At 41.4% G+C, this 25,332-nt stretch overlaps 1 long non-coding RNA gene and 1 pseudogene across 1 annotated transcript; one reads left to right on the forward strand and one right to left on the reverse strand.

Annotated features, from left to right (window-relative positions):
• The first annotated feature begins 17,945 nt into the window (after positions 1-17,945).
• LOC116071206 lies at positions 17,946-19,653 on the forward strand. Its single transcript, XR_004110762.1, has 3 exons — positions 17,946-18,029; positions 18,554-18,678; positions 19,348-19,653. It is a non-coding gene; the product is annotated as an uncharacterized LOC116071206 (long non-coding RNA).
• LOC116071204 lies at positions 19,228-21,622 on the reverse strand (annotated as a pseudogene).
• Positions 21,623-25,332: the final 3,710 nt, after the last annotated feature.

Here is a 25,332-nt window from a genome sequence, read left to right on the forward strand (position 1 = left end):
GAGCAGGGTAAAGATCAATACAAGGCTGTGGTTAGTAAAACAAAAGTTCAGAGTCTGTGCTAGGCCTGACCTACTGGAGCTTTAACAGTATGATGGGCTCCCTGTCTGGCTTGGCAAAGGCTCTTCAATTAGCCTGTATATAATTTATGACCATGTATAAATAAGCTCTAGCATGATACCTCAGATTTTCTAAATTCCCAGTCTGAAGGAAGAAATGAGACCTCAGAACAAAGGTATCTCACCTGGATAGATGCAATTGATAAAAGGAGTGCTGGTCAAAAGATTGACATGTAACAAAAGAATGTTGGCTTAAGATACATACCGTAATGCAATGTCTCTTTAAATTTAAAGTAGGGGTCTGGAGACCGGGCACAGTCCATAAGTGTGTGTTCATCATTTAAGACCAGTGGCTGCTCTGGAGGACCTGGTTAAACTCCCAGCACCTATGTGGCATCTCATAACCTCTGTTAAATCCAGTTCTAGCAGATCCAGCCCCTTCTTTTGGCCTTTGTGGCAACCATATACATAGTAACTACAGGAAAAATACCAAACACATAAACTTAATAATGATAATAGAGTAAAGAGTGATTGAAGAAAACACTTTATATTCACCCTTCATACACATGCATACATGTATTCACTCATGTAAATAAATGATGTGTAACACACATACACACACATGAAAGTGATTTAAAATATCCACAAAAATGAGGTATTTGAGTTTTATTCAAGGATAGCCTTTGACCTTTTGATTGCACAATGAAACTCATACACTTCATTTGACGCTGGGCTCCTCAGACCTTGTCCTCAAGGAATTATTTTTAATAATCCATGCCTTTATCTGTTATGAACTTGTTTAGCTGATGCTCAAAGTCACTGTTGACTGTCGCAGGAATGAGATGAAGTTTTCTGCAGCAAGTGAAGCATCATTCTGGGTCTTTAGAGGACAGCAGGACTAACAAGGATTTTGTAGCAAATTTCCTCACCTAAGAAAAGGCGTTAATGGCTATTTTGTTTTTTTAAGGCAAGACCCTTGAAGGCATAGGTAAAATGTATCAAAGCAAAACAAACAAACAAACAAAAACCTCTGCTAAATAACTTTGTACTTCTAAATATGACAGGGCCCTTTGATGTTCTGATAGAGTCAGAGCTCTGGGTGTATACAGGGTAGAGAAGCAATGGAGCTGGGTGGTTTTAGCATCAGAAACTGGTTACAGACAGCCTCTGAAACCAGCAATGACATCCTCCTAGGGGACAAGAGTCTTCTGTGTTCATTCCTATGGCAACTGTAACACACCCCTTGTGTTACCTGCATCACCTATGAGTCATCACCTGAGTTACCTATGCCACAACCAGGATAAAAGACATGAACCCCCACCCATCTCTCCCCTCTCTCTCTCCCTCCCCCCTCTCTCTCTTCTCTCTCTCCTCTCTCTCCCCCCTCTCTCTGCCTTTCTCTCTCTCTGCTCTCTCTCCTCTCTCTGCTCTCTCTCTCTCCTCTCTCTCCCCTCTCTCTCTCCCTTTCTCTCTCTCTCTGCTCTCTCTCTCTCCTCTCTCTGCTCTCTCTTCTCTCTCTCTGCTCTCTCTCTCTCTCTCTCTCTTTCTCTCTCTCTCTCTCTCTCTCTCTCTCTCTCTCTCTCTCTCTCTCTCTCTCTCTCTCTCTCTCTCTCTCTCTCTTCCCAAATAAAGGCCTCCTAAAGTGTGAACTCTACTGTCTTGGCATGATTTGTCCAGGAATATGCTATTTTCAACTAACAATGGTGCTGAAGCCCTGGACTTGTTAGCAACCACATAGACTAGTCTGAGGCTCTATAACCTTCACCACAGCCACCATTGTGGGGCACATGGAACTCCACCAGGTAGGATGGCCACTGCCATATGGGTTAAGGAGTTGGTCAACAAGTTTATTGGTCAAATTTTGCCCTAACCCCCAAAAGCCATGGTGCCATCAGGAGGGACATGGGTCTGTTACCCCACTCAGGAAAGGGCAGCATCACTCCCAGGTAACCTTCCAGCTAATCTTCTAGGCTTGGCTATGGACAACTGAAGAGGCCTGAACTCCCTTGACCTGACTACTTCCATCACCAGAAGGGAGCCCCGGGTAGTCATTATGGCATCTGGACATCCCATCTCCTTCTCCTTCTTCTTGGACACTGGGACCACTTATTCAGTCTTGACAGAGTTTTGGGGACCTACTTCTCCTTCTCCCCTATCGTTGCGGTAGGAGTAAACCTTACCTTCATCACCAAACCCTACCACTTAGTTGAATTTTTAGGAGTGTTCCTCTCACCCATTCATTTTGGAGTGCCAACGTGTCCTGACCCCTTATGGGGAAGGGATCTTCTAGCTAAGTTGGCAGCCTCTATTTCTATTGCTCCCCCCATTTGCCTGAACCCAAGCTCGCTAGCAGCCCCTCTTCTCCTCCTCCTCCTAGCCACTCAACCTACTAACTCTAACATGTTGTTTCCTTTGCCAGCTTCTCAAGTAGACCCCTGAGTCTGGGTCATCCAGAACCCCTCTGTTGCTAAACATCATTCTCCTGCTGTCATCCAGTTATTGAACTCTACAAGGTATAGCACCCAAGCTCAATACCCTCTTCTTTTCCAGAGCCTCAGAAAACTTAAGCCTATATCATCTCTTATCTTTTAAGAAAAAACTCCTCCATCCTACCTCTTCCCCCTTTAATACCCCTATACTAGAAGATAAGGAACCTAACGGAACTTATCGCCTTGTTCAAGACCTCTGGTGCATTAATTCTGCAGTTGTTCCTCTCTGTCCTGTTGTGGCTGATCCTTATACACTTCCTTCCACTATCCCCTTGGGGACTTCTCTTTTTTTCTTTCTAGATCCCAAGGATGCATTCTTTTTCTATCCCACTAGATGCCCAGTCACAGAACATATTTGCCTTTACCTGGACTGACCCTGACACCCAATTCTACTCAATTCACCTGGACTGTTCTACCTCGGCGATTCTGGGACAGCCCAGACCTATTTGGCCAGGCCCTGGCTTCTGACTTACTTTATCTGTCTCTCCCTAAATCCAAGATTGTCTGTTATTTAGACAACTCTGAAGTCCCTCTCTGAAAATTAGCCAGACTGACACCTCCGCTCTTCTGAATTTCCTGTTCCGTCAAGGCTACAAGGTCTCACTTTCTAAAGTCCAACTGTCCACCTCTCAGGTCACCTATTTGGGAATAACAATTTCCCCAACCCACAAGGCTATTTCCTTAGATAGCAAAAATTTAATTCAGTCTCTAACTGTTCCTTCTACAAAGGAAGAGATTTTTATCATTCCTAAGAATAGCCAGGTTTTTTTATGTTCCTGGGTTCCTTCCTTTTCCCTTTTTCCACCCCTTATATGAAGCAGCATTAGACCCCACCCATGAACCTCTTCTCAAACCTGTTACCAAGGCTTTTCAAAGGCTTCAACAGGCTCTCCTTAAGGCCCCAGCCTTATACCTCCCTGACCTGAGCCGTCCTTTTTCCCTCTGCTTAAACGAAAAAGAAGGATTTGCCCTTGGAGTCCTAGGTCACCACCTGGGACCCTCTTTTGTACCTGTAGCCCACGTGTCAGAAAAACTAGTCCTAACCATCCAGGGATGAGCACATTGTACTCTTAGCAGCTGCTGAGCTCCTTATTTGAGAGTCTAAACTAACCTTTGGGTCACTTATAACCATCTTCTCTTCTCATACCCCGTCATAGCTCCTAACTTACAAAGGCTTATAGTCTCTATTTCCTCCAGGGTTCTTTCTCTTCAGATAACACTAACAGAAGACTCCACACTCACTTTCCAATCATGCCTGTCTCTCTCTCTCTCTTTTTTTAAAGATTTATTTATTATTATATCTAAGTACACTGTAGCTGTCTTCAGACACACCAGGAGAGGGCATCAGATCTCACTATAGATGATTGTGAGCTACCATGTGATTGCTAGGATTTGAACTCAGGACCTTCGGAAGAGCAGTCAGTACTCTTAGCCGCTGAGCCATCTCTTCAGCCCCCATGCCTGCCTCTTAATAATTTTATTCTTTTTCCTTGACCAAATACTAACCACTCCATATCTTACTCCTGCACTAAAACCTTAGAGGAATTATTACTTCATCCTTCACACATACAGAAGGGCTCATTGCCTCTTGCCATCTATACTTGGTATACAGATGGCAGGTCCTTTTTACGTGAAGAGGCCAGAAGATCTGGCTATGCTATAGTGTTAGACACAGAGGTGGTTGATGCACAGAACCTCCCTGTTCATACAATGAATAACAGTCTGAATTAATAGCCCCTACTTGTACCTTTCAACTGGCACAGGGACAATCCCTCAACATCTACACAGACTCCAAATATTATTTCCATATCCTCCTGTTCCAATGCTGCTGTCTGCAAGGAGCACAGGTTACTTATGACAAAAGGAGGATCAGTAACTAATGGAAACCATGGCTGTGTCTCACAGCTATTGGGATTGTCCACTGCAGATCCCACCAGACAGATGACTCTATTGTCTCCAGTGGAAACAACTGAGCCGAAGCAGCTAGACCTGAGGCCCTTAGGGGCTTAGACTCATCTCACCCTCCCCAGGACATTCTTATACTACAATCTGCATCTCCACTCTCTCTCCCAGACACTCATCAAACTCTGTCTTATCTTCACCAACTCTCATCCTAACAGCCAAGTGTTGTCTTATTTTGTTAAAAACCCACCTACAGCCTACTCCTGAGGACTTAAGTTTCTTAAAATCTATCACTGCCTCCTGCCAAATCTGTCAGATGTCAGACTCCAACTCTAGGTATTGTATCACCCCCTTTATTGGTAGTGAGGCATTCCTCACTACCAATAAAAAGGCTCAGACAGTTTCTGATCTTCCCCTCCAAGAATCCATTCCCTGATTTGGTGTCCTAGCCTTCCTCCAGTCACACAATGTTCCTGAATGCACCACCAATTTTTTTCAAACTCTATCTAAAACCTCTGACATCCCCTGCCATTTTCATATTCCCTAAGACCACCATCTTCAGGAAAGGTAGAAAAAAACTAATCACTCCCTAAAAGGCCCTTCTGCCACAGGAACTTCAATTCAGTAAAACTCCTGCCTCTGGCTGTTTTCAGACTACAAGCTCTCCCAGAGGGATCTCTTTTCATCTTACCTTTTGAACTCATGTATGGATATTCGGTCCTCACTCCTGGTCTTTCACCTAAATGCTCTCCCATCCCTGATCATCTACTCACTACATTACTTTGTCACCTCTGCTCTCTCCTATGGACCTTTCTGAGCACCATCTACCAAAGTCACATGCTGTCCTCTGCCTACTACCTGTCAACATTAGAGACCAAGTTCTCTCCCCTCCAGATAATTGGCCCTTGTCTCTCTCTCCTGAATGGCAGGGCTCTTTCAAGGTATTTCTTATGACTCCCACAGCTGCTAACTTTGAGGGTCTTTCCTCATTGGGCCCACCTCTCTCACCTTAAACTTTTCACCCCTCTGCCTCAAAATGACTCTTGTTCCTACACATTGACCCTAGCAGGAGCTTTCTCTCCTCTAAGTTCCTGAAGACCTCAAGACCACTTACCTTTTCCCCAATTCCAGAAAAATGAGACTCCACTCTGGCAGCTGCACCTGACCCCACTAGATTAGACATGTGCTTCTCCTCCTTCCTCTGCCATTCATTTCCATCCAGAGTAGCCCTTACATCTGGAGATTTGAGGTTTAAGAGACCTCCACTGATGACAGTCTTTCCAAATAGTCAGGAAACTGTTCCATAGCCAGTTGCCAGGAGCCAATCCGAATTGCTATCATCCCTATATCCACGATTCCATCTAAATATTATGACCTCTTTGTTTGCTTTCTCACTGACCAGATGAAAGATGATTGTTAAAATACTGGCCAGTCCATTCAGATTTTCTAGTTTTGTTGAGTAGAGGCTTTTGTAGTAGGATCTGATGATTTTTTTTGAATTTCCTAAGTTTCTGTTGATTTGTCTCCCTTTTTATTTCTGAGTTTGTTAATTTGGATACTGTTTCTGTGACTTTTGGTTAGTCTGGCTAAGAGCTGATCTAGCGTGTTGATTTTCTCAAAGAACCAGCTCCTGGTTTTGTTGATTCTTTGTATACTTATTTTTGTTTCTACTTGGTTGATTTCAGCCTTGGGTTTGATTATTTCCTGCCATCTACCCCTCTTGGGTGTATTTTCTTCTTTTTGTTCTAGAGCTTTCAGGTGTGCTGTCAAGCTCCTAGTGTGTATTGTCTCCAGTTTCTTTTTGGAGGCACTTAGGGCCATGAATTTTCCTCTTACCACTGATTTCATTGTGTCCCATAAGTTTTGGTATGTTGTGCCTTCATTTTCATTAAATTCTACAATGTCTTTGATTTCTTTCTTTATTTCTTCCTTGATTTTGTTAGTGATTTCCGGGCATAGAAACATGCCTTCTATGTTCTGCTCTTGAGTCAATGTCTTTTTCTCCAAGCATGGTTCACATGTACCTTGTCATTCTGATATAAACAGTGTATTTGCCCAGCAAGCACACAGGAAGTAGGACAGCAGGGGGCACAACTGCCTCACAGACAGCAAAGTGACTTTGTTAACTCCTTCCTGTGCTGTTCTTACTATTCTGGCCTTCTGAATGCAATCTCCTTTCCATGTTCAGCCAGCACACATATTTTAATGGATGATCCAGAGTTGATCCTGGAGTGTTACCTCTAACCTTGAGCTTGACTAGTTTGTGCACTCAGTGTGTCAGCTTTTTTCCTCTGGTTCAAAGACATTCAGATCACACTCTGCTGAAGTGCTGGACCACAGGTTAGGGGCATAGCCTCAGTGCTTCTTTCTTCTCTCACTCACCTTGTATGCACACACCAACATTTCCTCCTTAGTTTCTAATTTTTATTAAAAATATTGTTTTTCATACAACATATCTTGATCACAGTTCCCCTCTTGCATCTCTTCCTAATCACTCCTCACCATTCCAACCCCATGGCCCCCTCAAACAAAACAAATAATAATAAAACAAACAAAACCAATTAAGCGCTCAAGAAACTCATACACATGTACACACACACACATGTACACAAACCCCATAAACCCCACAAAATTGGAAAGCATAATATATAAACATACGAATAATAAAGTTAAAGAAAAAATGCCCTGTCTGGTGGTGGTGGTACACTCCTTTAATCCCAGTAGTTGAGAAGTGGATGCTGTTAAGTTTGAGGCCATCTTTCTTGGTCTACAAAGTGAGTTCCAGGGTAGTCAGGACTATCCAGAGAAACCCTGTCTCAACCCCCTTCTCATGAATTGCCCAAAAGTCACAGAAAACAAAAAAATATCTCCAAAAATACCTTTGAATTAGTTTACATCAACATTTCTTAAGAGAGAATTTTCTTTGCTCAACTTTCACAGGACAGTTGGGTTATTGGTGATGTTATATGATAATAAGTATTATTTTACGTATTTCTAGAGTATGCATAAAAGTCAGGTTCCACTGACTTCACATCAAGTCCTAGAAGAGGGAATTTGCAGATATACTTCAAGGGGATTCTGTTAAACTCCAAAGAAGGAATTAAGAGAGATATCCTAAGGAGAGGCTGTGAGAGCAAAAGGAGAGAATTTGCAGATACCCCCTAAAGAGAGGCCCAGAAGCCCTGTAGAGGCACCAGCAGCCCTCAGATCTGGGCTCCCACTGAGCCTTCTAACCACTTCCACAATTTCTCTCCTTGATATCTCTCACAAATATTTCCTTCTTTATTGTCTCTCATTCTACTCTTAATTCAACAAATGGACAAACATTTACTTCCATTGTTACTGCAGGTATTTCTTATTTATTTCCTCATAATTAGAATGCCTGGAGAGATATACTTATATGTAATTCTTTTCAGTGCTATTTTTGAAAATTGAAATTATTCCCTCCCTAATATCTAATACGTACTTTATATTTTTAATGCACAACTTCTTTGTCACTTAAGACCTTTCTTTTCTCCTTCCTGCTGAACATCTCCTGTGAGTAGCAGAGGCTGAGTGTCTGTGTGGGGTATAAAGAAAGTTGGTCTCCAGCAAGCTTGTTGCTTATTTTTAGGATTACAGGTCATGGCACAGACTTTTGTGCTTCCACTCCATTTACAGTACTGAATCACAAGACAGATAGCTGTTTCAATAGTTTATTTCTTCTTATAACTCTCTGCATGCAAGAGTCTTTGATGAACCAATTGTTCCTGTCCTTGGTTTGTGTCATAGACCAGGGTGGACATCAATAGAACCAGCCGCCATTTCCCAGACTATGTCCATTTACAAAATCATGGCCATATATGCAAATTATGACTTACAATGCCTGATGATTAACTTTACTTCAACTATTTATAGATAAAAGAGTAAGACTTCTCATTCAGGCTCAAAGGCAGGGATGTGTCAAGCATATACTCAAATTAGGTGATCAGTCAACTGTTGAGTCTTGGCATAGAACACAAATATTCACACTCTAAGAATAGCTAGTTCTGTGAAATGCAAAACAATTGGTAAAGAATGCAGGCCAGTAGTTGAGAACATGGGGCTATGCAGCAGCATTGAATAACCTCAATTCAATGACTTTGAATAAGATGAAAACTCTCAAAGTTCCAATTGAAACTCAAATAGGAAACTGCTTAACAAAAGCCTTTCCTTGCCAGGGTCATAAGAGACCTCTGCATACAGTTAGCCTTCACTCTGCACACACTTAGCTCATGCTCCCTCATTCTGCAGAAGAAGTTCACACTCTTCTCTATTATTTTCCTGTTAGTCCTCAGGGGCTCAGGATGCAGCTGTTTGAGAAAAACCTGAGGTATCTGTAGACCAGGAATATCCAGAGTAGAGAACCAAACCATAACATGATCAAAGAGCAGGTGAATGGCCACACACCATACAAGTAAGGTAACTAGAGAGAAGGGACTATATATTTGAAATATTTGCACATACGTGTGCGTGTGCATGCATGCACGCATACACACACATTATTTTGTGTAAAATATATATGTGTCTGGGTTCAGACCCTGGGACAAGTGACTGAGGTGCATATTTTACACACCAAAGCAGACCATGCCTCCAGGTTCTCCCAGCATTCCTCAGTCCCTACCTGACATACCCTGCCCCCAACCTTGAACTTTCAGACCTGGGGGTGAGCTGCCCTTTCCTAGAGGCTCTTCCCTATGTAATCCAGACATTTTGTTCTCTCTCTCTCTCTCTCTCTCTCTCTCTCTCTCTCTCTCTCTCTCCCTCCCTCCCTCCCTCCTTCTCTCCTCAACCCCTTTCTCTCTTTCCATTTCCCTCCTCAACTCCTCCTCACTTTCCCCATGTCCACTTTCCTGGCCTTGGTCTTTGCAACCAGTGAACTTTTCTACTCAAGAGCGACTTCCCAATAAACTTCCTTTAATATAATGTAATCTGGGTTGAATTGGCTCTTTCACCCACAGTGGAGAAATAACACCCATACACACACACACACACACACAAACACACACACACATAATACAAATATATACATATTATATCTTATTTTTCTCATCTGTGTGTTCAAGCATGAGAACCATATATATATATGACATTTCCTTCTGCCATAAACATAGATTCCAAGATATGTTTTAAATGTACTAACTATAAGTTAGAAGAGAACAAACTGTGAGTAGTTAATATTATATCTCAATATTTAAGTTTAACTACAGAGTCTATTCCAATTTACCTAGTAGAAAAGACGATAGGCATTGGAGAAGTGTATGAGTGTGTATAAGCATATGGACAGGGGTGGGTTCCAGGAACTACTACAAGAATAGGCAGTAAGAAAAATCCTCACATCCTAGAAGGAACAATAGGTCCTATGGATCTTGGTTCCTTCCAGCAGAGTCATTCCAGCTGCTTGCTCTGATGAAGCCAGCACAGCAAACCCATCCAATTCAGCATGGGACTTCTCTCAGATTCTCTGCGGTTGTGTAGTAGGTCTAATTTTAGGTTTTAATATTCTCTGTGCCTTTAGATCCAACACTGGAACATTTTTTCATAAAAAGATATCTACCATCAAGCTCAGGATGAGAGGATCAGAGTTGAGGAGGAGACAACATCAGTCCTAACACCGGGAGTAACTGGGACCAGTAGGACCCAGGCACACAGAAACTCTGCCAGCCCAGTGGCACGGGTTCCTTCTAGTCTGTCTGGGTCGGTGCCCTAAGTAGACCTTGGGTGCAAATTTTGCAGCCAGTTCCACAACACCCAGAGAAAGTTCCACTCCCAGGTACTCTAATAGGTCAAGGATCACAGGATCCCAGAATCACAGGATCACAGAGACAGTGTTATCTCCCCTCTATGGCTGCCTGAATTCTCTTCTGAATCTGAAAATATGCTCTGACAGCCCCAGGCAGACAACCGGCCACCTGTGATGCAAGACAATAGGCCACAAACACAGCAGCTTCTCCTGAAGATCAAAGACTCACTCCTGTCAGAACTACTACATTTGAAGTCCTTGCTGACTAAACAGACTTTGCTCCCTTATGTCTGCTGTCGTGTCTATGTGATAAGTTTGATTGTTGTGGTTTCGTTTCTGCCACCTGCTATAAAAACTCATCTAACACCAAGTAAAGTACGCTTTGATACATATTCTTGGTGTCCGACTCTTTGTTTCTCCACCCGTTTAATTCCACAGGTCCTGTCTTGTCTCCAGTCCGAAGCAACCCACGACCGTTTAGGTTCGCTGGCCGGACTTTATAAGACAGCTTGACTCTGAGGAGCTCTGAAACAACCAGGATCACAGGTAGGACAGGCCCTAGTCAGATTTAGCCAGGGCAGGTAGTGCTAGAGATAACCAGATGGCAGAAGGCAAGAGGAAGAACATAAGCAACAGAAAACAAGGTTACTTGGCATCATCAGAACCCAATTCTCCCACCATAGCAAGTCCTAGACACACCATCATACTGGAAAAGCAAGATTCAGATCTAAAATCACTTCTCACAATGATGATACAGGACTTAAAAAGTACATAAATAACTCCCTCAAAGAAACACAGGAGAAGACAGATAAATAGCTAGAAGCTCTTAAAGAGAAAACACAAAAATCCCTTAAAGAACTACAGGAAAACACAATCAAACAGGTGAAGGAAATGAACAAAGCCACCCAGGATCTAAATATGAAAATAGAAGCAATAAAGAAGTCACAAAGGGAGACAACCCTGAAGATAGAAAACCTAGGAAAGAAATCAGGAGTCATAGATGCAAGCATCACCAACAGAATACAAGGGATAGAAGAGAGAATCTCAGGGGCAGAAGATACCATAGAAAACATTGACACAACAGTCAAAGAAAATGCAAAAAGCAAAAAGCTCCTAACCCAAAACATCCAGGAAATCCAGGTCACAATGAGAAGATCAAACCTAAAGATAATAGATGTAGAAGAGAGTGAAGACTCCCAACGTAATGGGCCAGTAAATATCTTCAACAAAATTATAGAAGAAAACTTCTCTAACTTAAAGAAAGAGATGCTCATGAATATAGAAGAAGCCTACAGAACTCCAAATAGACTGGACCAGAAAATAAATTCCTCCTGTCACATAATAATCAAAACACCAAATGCACTAAACAAAGAAAGAATATTAAAAGCAGTAAAGGAAAATGGTCAAGTAACATATAAAGGCAGGCCTATCAGAATTACACCAGAGTTCTCACCAGAGCCTATGAAAGTGAGAAGATCCTGAGCAGATGTCATACAGACCCTACAAGAACACAAATGCCAGCCCAGGCTACTATACTCAGCAAAACTCTTAATTACCATAGATGGAGAAAGCAAGATATTCCATGACAAAACAAAATTTACACAATATCTTTCCACAAATCCAGCCCTACAAAGGATAATAGATGGAAAACACCAACATAAGGAGCAAAACTACACCCTAGAAGAAGCAAGAAAGTAATCTTTCAACAAACCCATACAAACCTAATTCCACCTCTAACAACAAAAATAACAGGATGTAACAATTACTTTTGCTTAATATTTTAATATGAAAATTAATATTACCAATATATCCTAATCGATTGAAATCCAAAAATATGAGGAATTAGAAATTTGTTGTCTGTCATCCAATGATCTCTATAACTTGGTAATTGGAGAAATAGGTCCAATATTGTACAATCCATATAAACTTTCTGCTTGTTTGTACATGAATTTTTTACAGTATACTATGGTTTTCAGAACAGCTTATATATTTATATAGCCAAAAGAAACATAGACAATTAACTTGGGAGGTGGCTTGTAAGAGAACAACAAAGAGTAAGATTGAATGGTTTGCAAGATGTTGGTAACTATTGTATCAAGTTTGAAGAAGATGTCTTTATAAGTTACTCTTTCTCTGAAATGAATGCTTTTCAAAATCACCACAGTCAATGAACCAGATTCTTACCCTCACCTATTGTCTGTGCCACCCTCCAAGCAGAACCATTGTTCATTAAAACAGTTGGTAAATAACTTCATGGATAGACCATCTTAATACACACACCATTTCTTAAAATCATTGTAACCTGTTCTCTGTGGGCTGAGAATGATGACAATCACTCAAGTCAAATAGCTTTGACCATAGCAGGAAGTCTGTATCCAAAAATCGAGCCTACAATTCATTTCTTGGTGCAGCAGAACTATCAACTCTCAGCTCAGCTACGATGGAGGTAAAATCCTTTGGCGATGTGAGGGTCATTGAAATACAGCCTTATTACAATGAAACCCAATGTCTAAAAATTGTTCCTATTTTGGGCTTGTACCACAGTAAGAGCCAAGACTTTAAGGTCTACTAAATACAAAACAAACAAACAAACAAACAAAAAGACTTTATATATTTATGTTCATTTAAAAAAATACTAGTAGTGATGTATTATTTTAAAATATAGAGTTAATATGCTTGGAGTTATTTCAAATTCATATTGAGACAAATACATGTACTTTCAGTATTACTGTAGACAAGCATCTACATAAGACTATTCAATTGATTGTTGTTTTATATCAAACAATTTTATAATACTCATTTTTATTGTTACAATATTTTATAAATTTTAAAGAATATGACAAAAAAACAATAGGAATTTCAGGTATTGGACAGGGGTCTCTGGGAGGAGTTGGGATGCAAAAAGGAAACAAGAATGTGATATAATTCCATTTACTTAAAATATGTTTTAAAATGTTAAAGAATTCAGATAAATTGAAATCATGTGTCTTTTCTCATCATAATGCAATGAAACCTAAATCAATTTAAAAAAAGATATCTATCAGAAGACATTGACTTAAAGACTTGTGTTACAGGATGAGGCTCATCTCTATGTTTTGTAAAGGAAGTAGACAAACAGTAAATTCCTAATCTGATTTCTTATTGCATGAGGATTATTAATAAACTATCTTCAATTTGCTTTCTTCTCAAGGTCCCCTGTAACTTTAATTTTTTTCCGCCCTTATTTTTAATTATGGTTCTTAAATGTGTTAAGCTCCCTTTTAGCCCACCTCCCAGAGAGAAAAGGAGACTGGGGAAATGGGACTATTTAGAAATAGTTCTTTGGAGCAACTCCCATTTGTGTTGTCTGAAAATCTGTAATTCTGCTCACAGGTTAGCAGTGGTATCTCAATCCACTTGCAAACACTTCATGGATACACCAGCAGTCCAGTTTAATAAAGCCAGGATAGCAGACATATATCAGCAGTGGTGGCACTATCTAGCAGAGACAGTGAGAGGCCTTATCCTTGGCTCAAGTCAGCAGGAGGGACCAGCAGGAGTGCCAGAAGTTCTAAGCCATGGCTCCCTCTCAGTGAATTGGAGATCAGTGAAGACTGGAGACTAACAAGAGTTACAAAGCTAGCTCTACAAGCAAGCCTACCTCAGAGTCTATCACTGTTCTTTGAGGCCATTTTAATACTCTCCAAACATCAAGTGTCTTCCAGGGGTCTTGCCTCAGCACAAGCACCTGTCTTAGCTGAGGTCACTCTGCCAATCACAGCTGACCTCACTCTGCCAATCAGCCCCAGTCTGCAGAAGTGTCAAATAAGCTACAGCACACTACCAGAAGGTTTTTGGTGCATTTTGCTATATGGAGTCCCAACAAATGGAACTCAACTGCACAATGTAAGGTGGACCAATACATGTGTCTTGATAGCAAAGAATCCTTTATCACATGTCCATTGGCATGCTTGCTTTAGGAGAACATCCTTTCTCCTGAGTCTGATTCACTAAAACATTCCTTCACTTGTTTGCCCCAGCAAAACAAAGTTGTAATTAATTGAAGTTTTATTTTAAGCTGCAGCTATCCTCAGTTCCCACAGTTGAATTTGAAACTAAGACCCACCTAAAAGGGAGGGCTCTTTAATTGTCAAAGACCTCAATGCTCTCTCTCTCTGAGTTTCCTCAGGTGTGAGAGAACATGTGGGGTCTCTTGTGTTCCTGGAATTCCTAGTCTTGTCTTAGTCTCTGGTTGCTCTCAGAGCTGGCCTCAGACCTAAGATAAGTTCTTAAGCTATCATATTCCCCATTAGCTCTAGAACATTTGAAGGAAATCCATTGATTTGTGTTAAGGCACAGGTTGACACTGAGTCTGTAAGGCTGCCCTCCCCAGAGGCTCTTGCCTATATAATCTAGACATGTTCTCTCCTCTCTCCTTTTCTCTCTGCTTGCAGGCTTTCTCTCTTTCTCTCCCCCTCCCCTGTTCTGTCTTTGCTCCCATTGATGAGTTCCTTGGCCTTCTTCCTTGGGACCAGTAAACTCAACTTGGCCCTAGAGCATTTTCCCAATAATAACACTTGTTTACATACTTGGTTGTAATTTATTTATACAACTTGCTTATTACAAATTAGCAGTTTTTAGAAGATTAATATTTTACAGTTCTATTTGTATTAAATTTTAGCCTAAAGAATCACAATTTTTAGTACATTTGTTTTACTAACCAAACCAACAATTAAAAATTATTTATTAAATATTCAAATTCTATCCTCAACATCTATTTCCACTGAAGGGTCAGATGGCACACACACACACAGACACACACACACAGCAGTGTGTGTGTGTCTATGTATCTCAAATTAATACTTATAAATGTAAACTGTCTCTAAGAAGATACTATACCATAAAATATGTAGATGGCATTGTTGGGGTTGGGATGTGGTTAGGACACTTACTTCTACTTGACGATGAATTCTAGATTCTCATATACAAAGGCATCAAGTAAGTGCTTACTAATGTCTGCTGTAGAGAATAGCAGACTGGATTAGATCCAGATGCCATAGTTTCCAATACAACCCTGAGTTACGAAGAGAAGTGGGGGTGCAAGGGGGCGGGGAAGACCAGGGGTGTTTGGGTGTGTGTGGGTGTCTTGGAGGAGACAAGGGGCACTGCATGACAAGGCTGGGCAGATTCCGTGACATGCTTTAAATTGGCACTTATGGAGACTAGACCTAAGAACTAGGCAAGTCCAGACAAGTCAATTACTAATAATAGGGGAAAAAAAAAAAGAAAAGAAAAGAAAAGAAGCTCCAGGCTTTAGGCCCAATAATGTGTCCAGATTCCAATGTGCTTTAAATTGAGCCACAACCCACACACCCAAAGAAGTTAAACATAAAGGAAAACCAAAACCAGAATGCTTGAATCACACTTAGAAGGGGAAGCAAAATAGTCATAGGAGGCAGAGGGAGGGAGAGAACTGGGTAGTAGAGGGGAGAAGGAGGGGGATGGAGGGAGTCCAGGATCAGGTGTGAAGGAGACAGAGAGAGGCCCAGAGGGCCAGGAGAATTAATGGAAATCTGTAGCTGTGGGGGTAGCAAGGTGAGGAGGGGGGTGACCTTTAGGAAGTCCCAGAGAACAGGGATGGGTGAGTCTCCCAGGAGTCAATTGGGGTAACCTTAACCAGGAAGCCTAACAGTTGGGACATGGAACCCAAAGAACCCACCTCCTGTACCCAGGGAGGACCCCCAGCGGAGGGATAAGGACACCACCTACAAACCTTTAGATCCAAATTTGTCCTGTCTACAAGAAGTGCAGGGACAAACATGGAGCAGAGACTGAAGGAATGGCCAACCAATAACCAGCCAAACTTGAAACCCATCCCATGGGTAAGCACCAGTCCCTAACACTTTTAATGATATTCTGTTATGTTATGCCTGGCAAAACTTTCCTCTGAGAGGTTCTACCCATCAGCTGATTAAAACAGATGCAGATAACTCACAGGCAAACGTTGGATGGAGGTCGGGGGCCCATAAGGAAGAATTGGGGGAAGGATTGAAAGCCCCGAAAGGGATGGGAACCCCACAAGAAGACCAAGAGAGTCAACTAACCTAGCCTCTAGGAGCTCTGAGATTGAGTCATCAACCAAAGAGCAAACAAGGGCTGAACCATGGCCCCAGGTATATATGTGGCATATGTGTAACTCAGTCTCCATGGCTTCCTTTTCTGGCCTCAGTGGAAGAGGACATACCTAATTCTGCAGAAACTTGATACACCATGGTGGGAGAATGCCCATGAGAATGACCCACTCTCTCAGAGGAGAAGGAGAAGGGGACAGACTCTGTGAGGGGAACCAGAAGTCGGGGGATGCAATGATTGGGATGTAAATAAATTAATGTTTAAAAATCTTTGAAGAAAGTCAATAGAGTGATCACAGCCATTGTGGTGTGAATGTTAACTCTTTGGGACACAAGGTCTTAGTATATAGTACAGTCTGGAATGGATATTGCTGTCCTGTTGCTGGCTTCATCCTACTGTTGGAGTTACAGGCCTATGCCACAAGGCCTGATCTTCATTGTGCTTGAATGAGACTTGTATGAGGCAAAAGTCACGAAATAAGTGTGCCACGAGAAGTCAGGACAGAAGCTTCTACTGTACAGGGTTCAGAAGCTGTTTCTCAAAGGACACAGCTCACATTCCTGCAGAGTCGCACCATTTTCAAACTCTGTAGCCATTCCTAGAGGTGTGTCTTTAAATTATGGGATGTATATTAATGGAAGTGTGTGGTATATTCTGGGGATTGATGGATGTTCCTGGTGCATTGTCAAAGCAACAGATTATAACAGAGAACAATTCACGTGACTGTGGATAAATATTTAAGCAGCTTATCATTTACTTTTGTCATTGCTCATAATGTCTCCATAGTCAGCCATCAAACAGATGCAACATGTGGTATAACTAGAAATCCAAGATCAGAGGAACACCAAAGGGTTCAGAGAGAATAAGGGAGCTTTGTAGCCTGTCCACATTTTCATGCCATTCCCTTCCCTTATACATATGCAAACACTAAATCTTCCCCTAATTCAAAGGGCTCCTTTTTCTGTGATCCACATTTTAGTGACCAGAAACAAACAAGATAAGCATCTTTCCTGCTTCTTAAGTTAGTGGTCTCCTGAAATCCATGGAAAGGGCCTGCTGATCACCCACGGTCCTGAGGGCCTTGTCTCTCTGATCTGTCTTTGTCTCTTCACTCCATCTTTATACCCACAGCCAAGCAGTTTAATAGCCTAGGAGCATGCACTGACATGCAATCTGTTGAGACCCAGGTCTGTTTGTAAGGTTTTCTCAGCTGTTCTGGCATATTTTCATATTAAAAAAAAAAAATCTTTCTGTATGAGAATGACCAAGGGACCAGAGTGTTCCATGAAATGAGAGCAAGCTCCATAGAGAAGTGGACAGATGGCCTGGCACTGGCCATCAGGTGACATGGTTCTCTTAAGGTTCTTCTTTTCCCAGAGAGTCTCCAGAGGACTCAGCGAAGTAGGGTTTGGCATCAAGCTTGAGTCTACTTACTCTGTAACATTACCCCATTTGTTCCAAAGCCAGCATTGCCAAGAAAAGCAAAAGATACCCTGTAAAAGAGACTGGAACCTGTGACTTAATAGATCTTCTGAGCATCAGTGAGATTGTGAGCTCATTGAAAGCCACCACAACCCCTTGTTATACTTTGGAATTTGGAAGGCTTGGGAATCTTTTTTCACATTACTAGAGGTAAACTAGAACCTTAAAGTGGTTGAAAAAGTGAGGGCTAAGTATGGAAACATCCTCATATATGCCTGTTAAATTTGGTGAGTGGTTGTTAAGAACTGGAGGCTTAGGGTCTCCAGGTCCCTCTGCAGGCCGCTGGTTCAGGATCCAGGTACCTGTATAGGTAGCAAGAGCTTCTATAATGACTGAGGGTACTGTTCTCTGGGACCTGATCCCTCCTGCTGTACTTCTGTGTTTCACAGTATATCGGGTCATGTTAGTGACATTATTCACATTTTCCAACAGCTTAGACTCAATTGAGAAGTGTACAAAAACTTATCTTAATATACCTACATCTAGATATCTTAAGGTGTAGCTGAAGACCTGAGCACATAGTGTGTGTGTGTGTGTGTGTGTGTGTGTGTGTGTGTGTGTGTGTTTAAGGTCAGACCTACATATATCAAATTCAGCTTCCCCAGATGTGCACAGATGCTTCAGGTGATGAGTATATCTAGGTGAGACTGCCTGCTTTACTTCTTGTCTTAGAGAGTTTTTCTGCAGTGAAGAGACAGCATGACCAAGACAACTCTTATAAGGGCAACATTTAATTGTGGCTGGCTTACAGGTCCAGAGGTTCAGTCCATTATCATCAAGACATGAATGTGGCAACATTCAGGCAGGCAAGGTGGAGGAGGAACTCAGAATTCTACAGCTTCGTCTGAAGGCTGCTAGCAGAATACTGACTTCCAGGTAGGTAGCATGAGGTTCTTATAGCCAACACCCACAGTGACACACCTACTCCAACAAAGCCACACCTTCTCCAATGGGGCCCCACCTTCTAAAAGTGCCATTACCTGGGCTGAGGATATGCAAACTTCGTCTTTGGTACCTTTGCTGCTTGATGCTCCGTACAGTTGTGTCTGTAGAGCTGACTCACACATAGAGTTTCATGGGCAGATACATGATCTTGGCCTGCCCCGTTTGTCAAATTGTAACATTCAGAATGAGGAGATTGGTTTCTTTGACAAGATAGGTCATTGTGACAATGTAAAAATGAAGATAGCCATATTTTCTACCTCCCACATGACCAATGGCTTTGAGAGTGGTAGATGGGGAGGGGTTATGAGATGAGAAGTTAGGATGCTTACAACAGCATTGACCTTTGTTACTATGCACCAGGAGCCCGTATGATAACCTTGACACTCCTCCAGACCCAAGCCAAAATTTCTCTCTAGCATTCTAGTACTTGGTTCTCCGAGTCTTGCTTGGAGACAATAATCAAGCACACACAGAGAGAACTTGCTGTAAGAACTTTATTGGCTATAAAGGAAGAGGAAACTCAAGAACACAACATGGGACAAAACGCGGTCTCCTTCAAGACCTCAAGTCATGTGACAACCATATTGTTCTTGTTCTTAGTGCTCAGCGGCAGCAGAGTCTGAAGATGCGGCCCCGGTAACGGCAGGCCCCAGAGAGCCGTTCTCCAAAACCACAGCCTGTGAGTCTGCAATAGCAGGTCAAGCCTGACTTCACATCTGGAGAAATAGAGATCAGATACAGTACTTAGTGCCTGAGTCAGCAGGGCAGAAGAGATCTTAGGCAAGATATGTGCTGGGTGAAATGGTTTCTCCACATTGATCATTACTGATAGCAGCATGAGCAATAAGGATCAATAAGAATAAATGTACATGATAAGAACAAAACTAAAGAATACTCCTCACTTGACTTGTTTGGTTTTGTTTTTTTGTGCTCCTGCCACTACTTAAATATCTAGACTGACATCTTCCATTTCTAAAATATAATAGACACAATAAATTAATTTAAGACTAGCCATTTATATCTTGGAGAAAATGCTAGTCACTAAGTCTCTCTATGTATTACAACCGGTGATATTCACAAACAAATCTTTGCAGGAAGAAATTGATCTATTTGGTTCTTACTGTTCAGTGAGGGAAATAAAGAAGTAATAATGTCACCTGGGTGACCCAGTTTCAGAGCTTATCTCTATTCCATGTCTCTAGCATGATGAATTCTCTCACCTGCATCTAGGAGAGCAGTGCCTTTATCCCCTCCAAAGGATATGGAAATATCCTGGTATTCCTTGACCAACTGCTCCTGGTCTGGAGCCTCCTCTTCCTTGGGGAGAGTCTGCCTGGGTTTGGAGGGCCAGCAGGAGAAGGGTGGTGAGCAGAGTGAACATCCTCATTGCTGTGGCCTTCTAGGGGATTAAAAAAGCATCAGGAAATGAGTGTATGTGTGTGTGTGTGTGTGTGTGTGTGTGTGTGTGTGTGTGTGTCTGTGTCTGTGTCTGTGTCTGTGTCTGTGTCTGTGTGTGTATCTGTGTGTTTCTCTGTGTGTGTCTTTCTGTCTGCGGGCGTATGTGGATATGTGTCTGTGTCTATGTGTGTGTGTGTAATGTCTCTGTGTGTGTCTATCTACGTTCGTACATGTGGGTGTATGTGAAGATAAGGATCTGAGAGAGATCCTTTTTCTACAGAGAGAAGGGTATAATTTGATAAGGAGAGGGATTTGTCCTCAAGGTCTTTTTGTTATTTTTGTTCTCACAGCTTACTCATGACAGGCCTTGGTCCATGTGCTTGGTGGCTGCCTTTGGTGTAAGCAGGTGATGATGAGGAGGACTCTGCTCTTTTTCCTGTTCCCACTTGGATTTTTGCTTACACTAGAATGAGTGTTTATTTTTAATGTAAAAGAAGAGGAAAGAAACAGCACTTTTCCCCCTTAAGTCTACGAAAAGATGCCTCTTACTCTCTGAAGACGGATTCTTATCTGCTATCTGAAATTTCTGAATCTGTGGTCAGACCTGGATCCTGATGATGCAGAGAGTCAATGCTTGTTGACAACATTGACCTTGTCAAACTACGGATGAAATGAGCTCCTGCGACTCTAGGCAAAGCATTGGTCTAAGGAGGACAAGTGTTCATTCTTTCTACTTCTCTGCAAGTATGAATGACAATTAAGACAATAAGTACTAAAGCATAAACCCCAATAATGTCATGCACAATTGGAAATTTATCTCAAGGAAAATGAATTAAAGACCTAGACAAAAGATGTAAAAGCATAAAACTACTAGAAGAAAACTCTAGAACTGAGTCTGGACAGTAATGTCTTGCATGACACCAAAGGTGATGGGAACAAGGCAGGTGGGCAAGTAGGTTTGAGGGATTGCACTCATCTGTGCAGCTTCTGCGTAAGAGAGGAAATAAACAATGGGGTGAAGGGGCAAACTAGAACATGGTGAAAAGATTAGCAAAGCATGTATCTGAAAAGAAACTAATACCCAAAACATATAGACAAGATGTAAAACTCAGTAGCCCAAACCAAGCAATACCAAGAAATATTTCTTAAGGTAGAAATATATTTTAAAAATTATATTATTATCCATACTAGAATGACAGGGAAGACATCTGTGTCTTGGCAAATCTTGTGTGATTTTCCTCTTAACAAGTAATTACTGTCCTTCGCAGATACTGGAGGCCCAGACAGAAGAACCTTAGAAGGGAGTCTGACAATATGGTCTCCTTTACAGCAGCCTTGCCTTAAGTGAGTCCATTGCAGTTAGGCCTCAATGCCATATCTATACTTTGAAAGTTACATAAATTACTTACAGACCCTTGTGCTATGCAGAGGGGGCAGAGTATGAGAGACAACACTCTTCTGTCCAGACCATGGAATCCAGGAGCAGCTGAAACATCTTGGAACAGACTTCCCCTATTTAAGGGTCACTTACGATGTCTTAATTTTTTTTGTGTGTGTGGTTAATTTCTATTGGATACCTCAAACAACTGTGGTGCAAGGACAGTTAGGCAATTTGCAAAAGTTGTGGTTAAGGCAGGGCTTCCCAGAAGGAATTCTTTTTTATCTAGTCCAGCACTAGATAACACCCATTTGCCCATTTTTGCTCCCTTCAAGAAGCTTGTACTGCATAGCTCTGTGGTTGAGGCTTAATCATTGGTTTCTGAAAGTATGAAATAGTACACAGGAAATGTGTGGCCTACAAATCTTGGCTTATGCTTTGTGGAGATGACTAGAATACATATTCAATGAATGTGTAAAGAAGGATTTGAAAACAAGTTCTCAGAGAAATTCCTCAGGACCTAAGTTAAAATAGAACTAGTTAAGCCATTCAGCAGAGTAAGGACATTGCATTATGGTGAGATTGTACATTAGTTCTGTTGTGAGACTGTTCAGGTTCTAATGGAATCTCCCATGTGATTGAAGTATATATATCAAGCCATTCTCTGACAGGACCTTTGCCTGCAACCTTTCTTGACCACTAAATAAGGCTAAAGAGTTATCTAGAGCCATATGGGCAAAACACTCATGCTATTGTTCCTTGAGACATAATGACTTCTGAATGAATATCCCAGTGACTGTACAGATGGCAGGGAGATGAAAATAGATAGTCTTATCAAATGATATGTACACAGAGGCGTTATGCCTAAAGCAGTACTGGCCATTTATACAAACAATGTTAGACTCAGCATGATCAGAGTGGACATCCCATGCTGGAGAGGCACTGACCTTCAACCATAAAGTCCCTAAGAGGGAAGACAGTGCTTTGAGATGACCTCAAATCCTCTGACACTGCTATCAGAATGCAAGCTTGTCCCAGCTACTCTTGGGCATAAACTTGATCATTTCCTGAGCAGTAGTAACATCTCATACTTGTTAACATGCTGTATTTTTGTCTCCAAGATCTGAAATGTTAATAGTTCATTTTCTCCTTACAAGATGATGCTGTGGTCAGAATGCTTAAGTCTTACTATAATTAATGTGTGGAAATCATACTCCCAAAGGTTATGACATTCACAAGTGGAGTCTTCTGGCAGAAGATTGGGGTAAAAGTGGAGAGAGCCCATGGATAGGGTTGTTCTCTTATAAAAGAGGCTCAGAGAACCTCCTTGTCCCATTTTCCAGGAGCTGACATCTGAAATTGTCATTTATAAAACAGAAAATGGGCCACTATCACAGAGTAAATCTTTTGACACTTTCATCTGAGACTTCATAGCCCTTGGAACTGCAGGAAATTGGTACCATCTTGTGTGTATAATACAATTATACATGACTTCATATGTGGTGTCCTGCTATACAAGATAAAATGGACTAAGCCAGTTGTTCACACTGACATCACACTGGAATGCATCTGCCATACTTTGAGAAATTCTGAGTCTTGTTTGAGGGAACCACAGAGAAAGAACTGAGGGCCCTTATAGTGGTAGAATAGAAATAGTTGTGAGAGCCTTCATTGGGAAAAAAATATTTTCATTTATAATGTTTACAAACCTCCTCCCTCAAAGCCCACTCTGCTTCACACAGGTTGATGATGATCCCTCCCTCCTGAGTCAGGATGGATGGGTGTACCCTGCACATCTGGTCTCAGTTCTCATCAAGTCTCAAGCTCCTTCCTGACACCAATACCAACTTGCCAACTATGCTGGAGAGTTGTTCCCCAATAAGTTCTCTAAATCCTAGAGAACCACTCATCTCTGTGCCCATGGCACTGACTGATGTCCAAATGGAAAATATAAGTTAGGACACGTGTGTGTGGGTGTTGTTTGAAATCCATTTCTTCTTGTAAGGATATCTTAAATGGCAGTAGGATAGCACAGCATGTTCTTATACATACAAAGTGAGAGAATGTGTGACTTGTGTGGATTATTTTGAATATCAACCTTGGCATTGTCAAAGCATTGATGAAGTGGGGAACTTCATCTTTTCATCTAGTTTCTTGAGACTGAGACTGGAAACACGTCCTAGATAAGTGGCATAAGGTCTTGTACTATTTGGGATGCTTTGATAAAACTTCTTATTCTTTGTTTATCAGTTTTCTACAATGGGGATTCAGGATTAGTGTGCAACCCAAGTGGGGTTCAGATGTTTGTCCTTGGAGAGGGATTTAGTGGGGTGGACTGTATGGTGTTGGGGATTGCTAGAAAATGAGAAAAACCAGCAAGTGATTGTTAATTTTCTAGGATTTCGAACTACAAAGCCTTTCTAGGATGGTCCAACATTCTCTGTGCCAAAATATAAGAGGCATCAGAAAAACAAAGAATTCGAAATGACAGGGAAACACTTTTATTTTCTGAACCAACCAGTTTTTCTAATGAGAACTTCTTCTTATTGTTCTCAAGAATTTGTGTTTAAATGCTGAGGCAGGGGAGAGGTGTGTGTTCCTGAACTTTGAACCCAATTAACTTTAACTTAAGAAGACTCCAATTTACACACATGGCAAGTGTGATCATTCCTACCACAGAGCATCTGACATGAAAGAGCTGGGTACCAGTGTTCTGGGCACACCCTGGGCATCAGAGCTCCCAGCTGACTCTCAAGCACAGCTTTATTGAGGGAAATTGTCATAGAACCAGGGTCTTCCATGCCAGGAAGCAGGAAGGCAGTGGAACAGGTTACAAACCAGGAGTTTTAGATTAACACTCAAATGGGGGAGAATCTGGGCAACGCAAGTATGTGGGCATTTGGTCATTTGTTAGAGATCTGAAGAGAGTGAGAAGAAGGTCACTGTCACCAAGCATTAAGAAGTTGGGAATGTGAACATCTGTGTTACATTAGACTGGAGAATCTTTTCTTCTAATCTACAAGTTTCTGAAATGATATGTGGAACTTTGAGAGGCAAAGGTAAAGCACAGAAAGATATGTTCTTTTAATTCCTTATATTCTGTTTCTGGTTGTAGAAAGAGTTCAGAAAACCAAACTTTCAAATAGAGATAAATTCTTTATGCTGCAGAGATATCTTTGTGTATTTTACCTGTATATATTGTACATTATTGTGAAGAGCTATCCCTCAGTTGGTGAGTGGATAAAGAGAATGTGATACACATATATAAACACTCTGTGTGTGTGTGTGTGTGTGTTTGTGTGTACATAGTGGAGCCCTACTCAACCATAAAAAGATGTTATTTTAAATAACTGAAATGGTACCCAAGAACACTTACTGTGTAATATCCAGAAACACAAAGTGCAGGACAACATGTTCTCACATATCCAAGAGAAAAAAGCAATGTAGTAGGTAAGAACAGTATACTTGCTACTAGACTCTGGCAAGGTCAAGTGATACTGAGAGAAGATTGGTCAATGAGTACAGAACTACATTTAGGTAGGAGCAATGAGTTCTGTTGGACTCTTACCCAACAACATGGCTGTAAATGATAACGGATTATGTATTTCAAAACTCTTAGTACAGGAGAATTTAGGTGTTTCACCACAACAAAATTATAAATGCCTGAAGAGACAGACATGCTAATTCCCCAAATTAATCATTTCACAATGGACACATACATGGAGAATCCATTACCAATATGCACCTAGAATTTGCACCACTACAATAGTTCAGGTCAAAAATACTAAACCATGGCACTCTATAAAAAA

Source organism: Mastomys coucha, unplaced genomic scaffold, assembly GCF_008632895.1.
Source record: "Mastomys coucha isolate ucsf_1 unplaced genomic scaffold, UCSF_Mcou_1 pScaffold22, whole genome shotgun sequence".
NCBI classification, from domain to species: domain Eukaryota; kingdom Metazoa; phylum Chordata; class Mammalia; order Rodentia; family Muridae; genus Mastomys; species Mastomys coucha.